An 11,962-nucleotide genomic window follows, 5' to 3' on the forward strand; every position below is an offset into this window, starting at 1 on the left:
ATAATTCTGAACTTTAAGTTATATTACAAAGCTGTAGTTCTCAAAACAGTATGGTATGGGCATAAAAAATAGACACATGTAGATCAATAGAACAGAATAGAAAACCCAGAAATGAACCCACAACTACATGGTCAATTAATCTTCGACAAAGAGGGAAAGAATATCCAATGGGGGAAAAAGACAGTCTCTTCAACAAATGATGTGGGGAAACCTGGACAGCTACATGCAAAAGAATGAAACTGGACCACATGTAACACCGTACACAAAAATGAACTCAAAATGGATTAAAGTCCTAGATAGAGACCAGAAACCATAAAAATCCTAGGAAAGAACATAGGCAGTAACATCTTTGACATTGGCCACAGCAATACTTTTTCTAGATATGTCTCCTTAGGGAAAATAAAGCAAAAATAAACTACTGGGACTACATTAGAATGAAAAGCTTTCGCACAGTGAAGGAAACAATCAATAAAACTAAAAGGCATCCTATGGATTGGGAGAAGATATTTATAAATGACATACTTGATAAAGGTTTAGTATCCAAAATATATAAAGAATTTACACAATCAACACCCAAAAAGCAAATAACCAGATTAGAAAATGGGTAGAAATGAACAGACATTTATCCAATGACATCCAGATGGCCAACAGACACATGAAAAGATGCTCAACATCACTGATCACCAGAGAAATACAGATCAAAACTACAATGAAGTATCACATCACACCTGTCAGAAGGGCAAAAATAAAAGATACAAGAAACAACAAATGCTAGCAAGGAAGCAGAGAAAAAGGAACCCTCGTGCCCTGTTGGTGCGAAGGCAAATTTATGTAGTCACTTTGGAAAATATTATGGAGATTCCTCAAAAAGTTAATCTGAGGGTTTTGAAGGGGCGGGGGGTGGGAGGTTGGGGGAACCAGGTGGTGAGTATTAGAGAGGGCACGGATTGCATGGAGCACTGGGTGTGGTGCAAAAACAACGAATACTGTTATGCTGAAAATTTAAAAAAAAAAAGTAAGAAATGGAAAAAAATATAGAACTACCCTATGATCCAATAATCACACTACTGGGTATTTACTCCAAACATGCAATACTAATTCAAAGGGAGACATATGCCCCTATGTTTATTGCAGTATTATTTATAATAGCCAAATTATGAAAGTAGCCCAAGTACCCATTGATAGGTGAAGGAATAAAGAAGTGGTACATAAATACAATGAAATATCATTCAGCCATTAAAAGGAATGAAATCTTGTCATTTACAACAACATGGATAGAACTAGAAAGTATAATGCTAAGTAAAATAAGTCAGTTAGAGAAAGACAAATACCATTTGATTTCACTCATATGTGGAATTTAAGAAAACAAAGCAAAAATGACAAAGGAAAAAAAAGAGAGAGAAACCAAGAAATGGATTCTTAACTATAGAAAACAAACTGATGGTTACCAGAGGGGAGATGGATTGGGGAATGGGCAACGGAGATAAAGACTACACTATCCTGGTGGGAAAAAATTTCACATAAATAAGAAAATAGAAAATAGCAAGTATTGTCAAGGATGTGGAGAAATCGGCATCCTTATACATTGCTAGTGGGTATGTAAAATAGTGCAGCTACTATGGAAAACAGTGTGGTGGTTCCTTAAAAAGCTCAATGGAATTACTATGTGATCCAGCAATTTTACTTCTAAGTATATTCCTAAAAGAATTAAAGTTTAACAGATGTTTGCACACCATTGTTCATAGCCACATTATTCACCATAGCCAAAAGGTGGAAACAACTAGGCTATCCATCAAAAGATAAATAAACAAAATGTGTTGTTTGCATACAGTGGAATATTTTTAGCCTTAAAAAGTGATGAAATTCTGATACATGCCATGCTAACATAGACAAATCTTGAGCCTTATGCTAAGCAAAATAACCTAAACACAAAAGGACAACTATCACATGATTCCACTTAATGAGGTACTTAGAATAGTTAAATGCATAGAGAAAGAAAATAGAACAGTTAACCAGGGGCTGTGAGGAGAGCAGAGTGGGTAATTGTTGCTCAATGGATATAGAGTTTCAATTTTGTAAGGTGAAAACTTCTAGAAATAGAGAATTACTGATGGTTAAACAACATTTGTGAATGTACTTAATGCCGCTGAATTGTTCATTTAAAACAGGTAAACATGGTATATTTTATCTTATGTATATTTTACCATAATAAGAAAATACTAAAAATACCTCCAAAACAACTCTCCCATTCTTTGTTCCAGAGGATTTGAGTTCATACTGTGTTCTGATCTCTTTTACCCATTTCAATAGCTTTCAATAGTCTTCCTTACCTTTTTAACTTTGGGGCAATTTTTGCTTTGACAGTTCATATTTCTGGCGTTGCACTGTATGTATTATATTGCATGTGTTATATTTAGTTACTTGAGCACATATCTGTTTTTCAGTGATATTTGAAGCCCTTTGAGGTTGGGACCCATGTTAGGGCTTCAAAAAATGTTGGGACACCTGGGTGGCTCAGTTGGCTAAGTGTCTGCCTTCGCTTGGGTCATGATCCTGGAGTCCTCGGATTGAGTCCAATATCAGACTCCTTGCTCAGCAGTGCCTGCTTAACCCTCTGCCTGCTTCTCCCTTTGCCAACAGCTCCATTTGCTTGTGCTCTCTCTCTCTCCCTGACAAAGAAATAAATAAAATCTTAAAAAAAAAAAAAAGAGTTTGCTGTAGGGTGCCTGGATAGCTTAATTTGTTGTGTTTGCCTTTGGCTCAGGTCATGAGCCAAATTCTAGAGTTGCGGGATGGATCCGTATGTTGGGCTCCCTGTGGTGGGGAGTCTGTTCTCCCTCTTCTCTTCCTACCCCTGCTCTCTCTCGCTTATGGTCTCTCTCTCAAATAAATAAAATCTTTTAAAAAAAGTTTAAAAAAATGTTTACTGGAAAGAATTAAAATTATTTCTATTATACATGGAGAGTTTTCTTGTATATAAGTGACATCTTGTGGCACCAACTGGAATAGTCAGTACTATATTGGTATTTTTTTTGAACAGATTGTTCTCTTTTTGAAAATCCAGATGCTATATATCTTCTTTAAAGTTTACCTGAAATAAGCATGATTGCAATCAGAGGATAATAAACTAATGGTGATGCTAAAGGATGCTTTTCTATACATGGGTGGGGCCTACCTGGGACAATTCCTAAACACCTACATCACTACAACCCCTTCCAGGTGTGGAAACTCACCAACTTTTAAGAGATTCCTTAAACCAGAATTACTAATTCTTTAAACAATCGGCCTAAAGATGATAGCTGAAACCAAAGAAGAGGAGAAGCATGCATGTTGGCTGTTGTAAGCCAAGAGGATTTGCAGAGAACCCTGACAAATGTCAGCTGGATTGTGAATTTTCTTGAGGGAAGATTTTGGGCTTGAAAAAAATATTTAGAGTTGCCAATGTTTAGTGAATTTTCAATTTATTAAAATTCTAAACTAGTAAATTTAGACCTTTTAAGCCTTTAAATTCAAGGTACTAATTTTATTATAAGGTTAATAAATTTTGTTTCAGTTAAGAACAGTTTCAGGGTGCCTGGGTACCTCAGTGGGTTAAGACTCTGTCTTCGGCTCGGGTCATGATCTCAGGGTCCTGGGATCGAGCTCTGCATTGGGCTTTCTGCTTGGCGGGGAGCCTGCTCCCCCCTACCCTCTTTGCAGGCCTCTCTGCCTGCTTGTGATCTCTGTCAAATAAATAAATAAAAAAATCTTAAAAAACAAAAAACAAAAAACAACAGTTTCTTTAACTCCTCAGGGGATTCTTAAGTGCTCTGAAGTTTGAGAATCATAAATAGGATTTCTAAATTACAATGAATTAATCTCTAATTTTTGAATTATTGTCTCAGCAAGGCCATCAAGAGGAAGTTTTATAGATTTGGCATGAGATTCCATAGCATGTCCAATTCTCATTGGCAGTCTAAACTCAAGTTTCCTTTAGCCATCACTGGTTTCAGAAGAATGTGTCTGATTTGCTAAAGAAAGAAAACAAAGAAACCGAAAACAAAGCAGGAATGGGAAGCAGAATAACATTCCCGCCCCCCCGCAAAGAATTTGACTTATTGTCTGTGCCTGTTTCATTTTTTCCCCAGGCGAACTTACTGAATCAGTATTAGTGAAACTGAGCCTCTACTCTGAACATCTCAGGGACTTACTCTGATTCACATTTGCATCTCTACTGTTTGCTGAAATCTGAGTGCTTAATGTTCATTCACTTACTTAGCAACTATTTATTGAGAGCCTATAATATACCAGGCATGAATCTAAATGCTAAGGATGTTAGCAGTGACCAAACAGACAAAAATTCATTCTAGTCGGAGAGACAGATGTTAAGCAAATAAACAAGAAGAACACATAGTATGTTAGACGTGTCAGTGTCCTTTAGGCAAAGACCAGCAGGAACACACTTGTAGTTGAACAACTTGGGCTTATTGTTGCAGTGAGGGAAACTATCACCATGAGCAACTGTGGGGAGGACCAGTAATAGTGTTAGAAAGAACCTATTATAGAATTTAGACTGGGTAATTTTGGAAAGGATCTAATGAAGTGGAGATTTGCTGTGGATTGGATGTTATCAGGAAGCCGGGACAAAAATCGATAGACTTATCAAGGAAAAAGTAGAGATGATTCAATTACATAAAATACATACATAGAAATGAAAGAGGATATATTACCACTCATGCCACAGAAATACAAAGGATTGTAAGAGATTAATATGAGCAATTATACACCCACAAATTGGACAACTTAGAAGAAATGGGTAAATTCATATGACATGTAATTTTCCAAAACTGAATTGTTAAGAAGTAGAAAATCTGAACAGACCAATTGCTAGTAAGTTCATTGACTCAGTAATCATAAACCTACCAACAAACAAAAATCTAAGACCAGATAGCTTCACAGGTAAATTCTAATTATTTGAAGAAATATTAATGTCAATCCTTCTCAAACTCTTCCAAAAAAATAGAAGAGGGAATATTCCCAAAGTCTTTTTTTTTTTTTTTTTTTTTGAGGCCGCCATTACCCCGATACCAAAACCAGTCAAGGACACAAGAAAATTATAGGCCAATTTCTTGTGTGAACATAGATGCAAAAGTCCTGAACGAAATAGCAAACCAAATTCAACAGTATATTAAAAGGATCATACACCATGATAAAGTGGGATTTATTCAAAGAATGCAAGGATGGTTAAACATCTGCAAATCAATCAGTGTCATAGACTATAATAACAAAATAAAAGATAAAAAGCCTTTGATAATCTCAATAGATGCAGAAAATCATTTGATAAAATTCAACAGCTGTCATGATAAAAACTCTCATCCAAATGGGTGTAGAGGGAACATACCTCAACATCATAAAGGCCATATATGACAAGCCCACTGCTAGCATTATACTTAGTTGTGAGTATAAAAGCTTTTCCTCCAAGATCAGGAACAACACAAAGATGTTCATGTTACTTTTATTCAGTATAATGCTGGGTCCTGCTAGGGGAAAAAGAAATAGGGAAAGAAGTAGAAGACATTCAAATTATGGAGGAAGTCTTTTTTGCAGATGACATGATATTATATGTAGAAAACCCTAAAGATGCCACCAAAAAACTGTTAGAACAAAAAAGTCAAATTCAATAAATTTATAAGATTCACAGTCAATTTGCAAAAATCAATGTGTTTCCATACAGCAATAATGAACTATCTGAAATTAAGAGTACAGTCCCATTTACAACTGGATCAAAACAGAATAAATTTAATCAAGCCAGTGGAAAGAGCTGTGCACTGAAAGCTGTAAGACATCAATGAAAGAAATTGAAGACATAATTACATGGAAAGATATTCTGTGTTTGTGGATTAGAATAATATTGTTCAAATGTCTGTACTACACAAAGCAAGCTATAGATTCTTTGCAATCCCTGTCAAATTTTCAATGTCATTTTTCAAAGAAGTGGAAAAAATTATCTTAGACTATAGACCCAAAAAAGACCCCAGATAGTCAAAGCAATCTTGAGAAAGAACAAAGCTGGAGGCGTCACTCTTCCTAATTTCAAACTATATTACAAAGCATTAGTAATCAAAACAGTCTGGCATTGGCATGAATATGGACACATATCTCAATGAACAGAATAGAGAGCCCAGAAATAAACCCATGCATAGTCAATTAATTTACAACAAAGGAGCCAAGAATATATAATGGAGAAAAGGATGTCTCTTCAATAAATGATTTTGGGAAAACTGGACAGCCACATGGAAAAGAATGAAACCAGAACTCTGTCTTATGCAATATGCAAAAATCACCTAAAATGGATTGAATTTCAGGTTATACCTGAAATCATAAAACTAGGAGAAAACATGGGAACATGAGGCTAGGCTCCTTGACAGCAGTTTTGGTAATGTTTTTTGGAAATGACACCAAAAACCATGGCAACAAAAGCAAAAATAAACAAGTGGGACTACATCAAACTAAGAAACTTCTTCACAGTGAAGGAAACGATAAAAAAACTAAAAGGAAACCTATCAAATGGGAGAACATATTTGCAAATCATATATCTGATAAAGGGTTGATATCCAAAAAATATACAGAAATCCTATAACTTAGCAAAGAAACTCCACAAACAATATGATTTAAAAATGAGGAACTGGGTCTTCTGGGTGGCTCAGTCAGTTAAGAGTCTGACTCTTGATCTCAGCTCAGATCTTGATCTCACGGTCATGAGTACAAGCCCCACATTGGGGTCCATGATGGATGTGGAACCTATTTAAGAAAAATGAGACATTTTCCCAGAGAAGACATACAAATGACCAATAGATACACGAAAAGGTGCTCAGCAAACCAAAACCACAATGAGGTATCACTTCATACCTGTTAGAGTTACCATCATCAAAACGACAACAGATACAAGTGTTGGTGAGGGTATAGAAGAAAGGGGACCCTTGTGCACTGTTGGTGGGCATGTTAATTGGGGCACCCATATGTAAAATAGTATGGAATTTCCTAAAAAAAATAAAAGAAGAAAATAGAAGTACCTTACAATCTAGCAGTTCTACTCTATCATATATCTGTCAAAATCACTAGTTTGAAGATATATCTTCCCCTCCCAGTATTAATTGTAGCATTATTTACAATAGCCAAGACATGGAAACAAACCTAGACATCCATCAGTGGATGAAAAAAAATTGTGGTATATATTCACGATAGAATATTATATCACCATGAAAAAGAAGGAAATTGTGCCATTCACAACAACATGGTTAGACCTTGAGGACATTACAGTAAGTGAAATAAATTCTATAGAGAAATACAAATACTGTGACCTCACTTATAAATGGAATTTAAAAAACAAACAACTGAACCCATAGAAACAGAACAGATTGGTGGTTGCTGGAGGGGGTGCAGGGGGTAAGTGAAATGGGTGAAGGTAGTCAAAGGAGGTCAAAAGGTATAAATTTCCCCTTATAAGTTCTGGAGATGTAATATACAGCATGGTGGCTATGGTTAATATACAGTACTTGAATGTTGCTAAGAGAGTAAGTCTTATAAGTTCTCATCTCAAAAAAATTGTAGTTATGTGAGATGATGAATATGAACTAGACTAATTATGATCATTTCACAACACATATACGTATCAAATTTATTCTACACCTTAAGCTAATACAATATTATATATAAGCTAATATAATATTACTGTGTATATAATATATACACATATATATGTGTACACACACATATGCATATATATGTGTGTGTGTGTGTATCTCAATAAAACTAGGGGAAAAAATGATAAAACTGAACTTCAAATTCCCCACCAACTCCTCTCCTATCATCTTTCCCTTTCCCAGATGACATCTCCATATATATGTGTGTGTGTGTGTACATACACATATATGTATACATATGTGTGCACACACATATACACCACATATATATGTATACATATGTGTACACACATCTATACATGTATATATATATCGTGTGTGTGTGTATGTGTGTGTATCTCGATAAAACTAGGGGAAAAGATGATAAAACTGAACTTCAAATTCCCCACCAAGTCCTCTCCTATCATTTTTCCCTTTCCTAGATAACATCTCCATAATTCCAATAGATCAGGCTAGAAAACTGTGGGCATCTTTGATGCCTCTCTTTTTCTCACACTCACATTTAGTCATCACGTTTACTCACATTTAGTAAATCCTGTCAGCTCTGCTTATGCAATAGAACAGAGTATGACCGCTTCTCACTGTCCAAGCCACCATTTATTATCCTATATAATGGCAACAACTTCCTAACTGGTTGTGTTGTGTTCACTATTGCCTGTCAATAATGTGCTTTCCATGCAGAATGACCTTTTAAATGTCTAAATCTGATTATATTACTATTCTGTTAAAAATTGGGAAAGTCATTAAAAAGCCTACAAAACCCTATATTATCCCACACTCCCATGACCCTTTTTGAACTCACCTTCTGAAACACATTTCTGCCTTTTGTTTTCTTTGCATCTATTTGTTTGGATCTTTGTTTTCTTTGTATCTGTTGTTTGTTTTCTTTACTTATAATTATCTGATATTTTAAAATTGTAATTGTAAATAATTCACTCTATATCTAAGAGATGATTTAAAAAGTAAACATAATATCAATATTGCACCTTGAAATTAAACTGTAATTCCATAATGTTGTCTGATATGCAGAATTTGTATTTCCCTTGTTCTCACAGTTTAAAAGGACATTTGTTCAGATTAGGGTCCAAACAAGGTTCACACATTGCATATGTCTCTTTTTAGTATGTTTACGATGACATATATATGTATTTTTTCAGTGTTCCAAGATTCATTGTTTATGCACCACACTCAGTGCTCCATGCAAATACATGCCTTCCTTAATACCCACCACCAGGTTCACCCAACTCCCCACCCTTCTCCTCCCCTCCAAAACCCTCAGTTGTTTCTCAGAGTCCACAGTCTTTCATGGTTTGTCTCCCCCTCCGATCTTCCCCAATTCTCTTCTCTCTGATTCCCAGTGTCCTCCGTGTTATTCCTTATCCACAAGTAAGCGAAACCATATGATAATTGACTCTCTGCTTGACTTATTTCACTCAGCATAATCTCCTCCAATCCTGTCCATGTTGATTAAAAAGTTGGGTATTCATCCTTTCTGATGGAGGCATAATATTCCATTGTATATAGGGACCATATATTCTTTATCCATTCATCTGTTGAAGGTCATCTGGGCTCTTTCCAACATTTGGCGAATGTGGCCATTGCTTCTTTGGACATTGGGGTACAGATGGCCCTTCTTTTCACTTCATCTGTATCTTTGGGGTAAATACCCAGTAGTGCAATTGCAGGGTCATAGCGAAGCTCTATTTTTAATTTCTTAAGGAATTTCCACAGTGTTTTCAGAGTGGCTGCACCAACTTCCATTCCCACCAACAGAAGACCTAGCAAGAACAATCAGACAACAAAAAGAAATAAAAGGTATTCAAACTGGCAAAGAAATCAAACTCTCTCTCTCTTTGCAGATTATATGATACTTTATATGGAAAACCCAAAAGACTCCACCACCAAACTACTAGAACTCATACAGCAATTCGGTAATGTGGCAGGATGCAAAATCAATGTACAGAAATCAGTTTCTTTCTTATACACCAACAATGAAAATACAGAAAGGGAAATTAGAGAATTGATTCCATTTATTATAGCACCAAGAACCATAAGATACCTGGGAATAAACCTAACCAAAGATGTGAAGGATCTGTACTTGAGGAACTACAGAACACTCGTGAAAGAAATTGAAGAAGACACAAAAAGATGGAAGACCATTCCATGCTCTTGGATTGGAAGAATAAACATTGTTAAAATGTCTATCCTGCCTAGAGCAATCTATACTTTCAATGCCATCCTAATTAAAATTTAACCAGTATTTTCCAAGAGCTGAACAAACAATCTTAAAATTTGTATGGAATCAGAAGAGACCCCAAATTGCTAAGGAAATGTTGAAAAAGAAAAACAAAACTGGGGGGATCACATTGCCTGATTTCAAGCTTTACTACAAAGCTGTGATCACCAAGCAGCATGGTACTTGCACAAAAACAGACACATAGACCAGTGGAACAGAGTAGAGAGCCCAGATATGGACCCTCAACTCTATGGTCAGCTAATCTTTGACAAAGCAGGAAAAAAATACAGTGGAAAAAAGACAGTCTCTTCAATAAATGGTGCTGGGAAAATTGGACAGCTATGTGTAGAAGAATGAATTTCAACCATTCTTTTACACCATACACAAAGATAAACTCAAAATGGATAAAAGACCTCTATGTGAGGCAGGAATCTATCAAAATCCTAGAGGAGAACATAGACAGTAACCTCTTTCACATCGGCCACAGCAACTTCTTTCAAGACATGTCTCCAAAGCAAAGGAAACAAAAGCGAAAATGAACTTTTGGGACTTCATCAAGATCAAAAGCTTCTGCACAGCAAAGGAAACAGTCAGCAAAACAAAGAGGCAATCCATGGAATGGGAGAAGATATTCGCAAAAGTATTTTGTGAGAAAATACAAAGGGCTGATATCCAAGATCTATAAAGATCTATAAAGAACTCCTCAAACTCAACACACACAAAACAGATAATCACGTCAAAAAATGGGCAGAAGGCATGAACAAACATTTCTCCAAAGAAGGCATACAAATGCCTAACAGACACATGAAAAAATACTCATATCATTAGCCATCAGGGAGATTCAAATCAAAACCACACTGAGATACCACCTTACAGCAGTTAGAATGGCCAAAATTAACAAGACAGTAAACAATAAGAGTTGGAGAGGATGTGGAGAAAGGGGAACCCTCTTACACTGTTGGTGATATATATATTTTTTAAATTTGAGTATGACTTACAATGTTACATTAGTTTCAAATATATAGCATAGTGATTCTACTTGTCTATTCCTTATGCTATGTTCACATGGTTATGACAGATGCTTACCATATGTCACCATACAATGCTATTACAATGTCATTGACTATATTCCCCATGCTGTGCCTTTAATTCTCTTGACTTATTCATTCCATAACTGGAAGCCTGTTTCTCCCACTACTTTTCACCCATTTTGCCCAACCCTCTACCCCTCTTCCCTCTGGCAACCATCAGAGTGTTCTCTGTATTTATAGTTCTGATCCTACTTTTTGTTTGTTTTATTCATTTGTTTTGTTTTAAAGATACACATAGTATCCTCTTAAGACACGTTTAATCTATAAGAGTTTTCTCTCCCATCACTTTTTTTTTCTTTCTTTCTTCTTTTCTTTTCTTTTCCTTTCTTTTTCTTCTTTTCTTTCTGGAATGGATCTTAGATGGGATAGAATTTCCCATGTTCTAGATTGGTGTTTATCTTTTTAATCTAGCTTTTTATTTTTGCTAACCTGGTTGTTGTATTAGACCTAGAGGCTAGATCAGATTGAAATCTGATTTTTCTTCTTTTTACAAATATTTCATAGATGGAATTGTACGTTGCCTACTATATTACATTAGGGAGCTTTTAATACATGTCTCTTGGGGCACCTGGGTGGCTCAGTGGGTTAAAGCCTCTGCCTTTGGCTCAGGTCATGATCCTGATCAGGGTCCTGGAATCGAGCCCCACGTCGGGCTCTCTGCTCTGCGGGGAGCCTGCTTCCTCCTCTCTCTCTCTGCCTGCCTCGCCACCTACTTGTGATCTCTCTGTCAAATAAAAAAATAAAATATTAAAAAAAATACATGTCTCTTTTTTGATGTGAAGACTGTTCAGTATAGGGGCGCCTGGGTGGCTCAGTAGGTTAAAGCCTCTGCTTCGGCTCAGGTCCTGGTCCCAGGGTCCTGGGATGGAACCCCAGGTTGGGTTCTCTGCTCAACAGGGAGACTGCTCCCCTCCGGCCCACCACCCCCACCCCCACCCCCACCACCCCCACCC

This window comes from Lontra canadensis, unplaced genomic scaffold (genome assembly GCF_010015895.1).
Source record: "Lontra canadensis isolate GAN:19392208 unplaced genomic scaffold, GSC_riverotter_1.0 scaffold67, whole genome shotgun sequence".
Taxonomy (NCBI): domain Eukaryota; kingdom Metazoa; phylum Chordata; class Mammalia; order Carnivora; family Mustelidae; genus Lontra; species Lontra canadensis.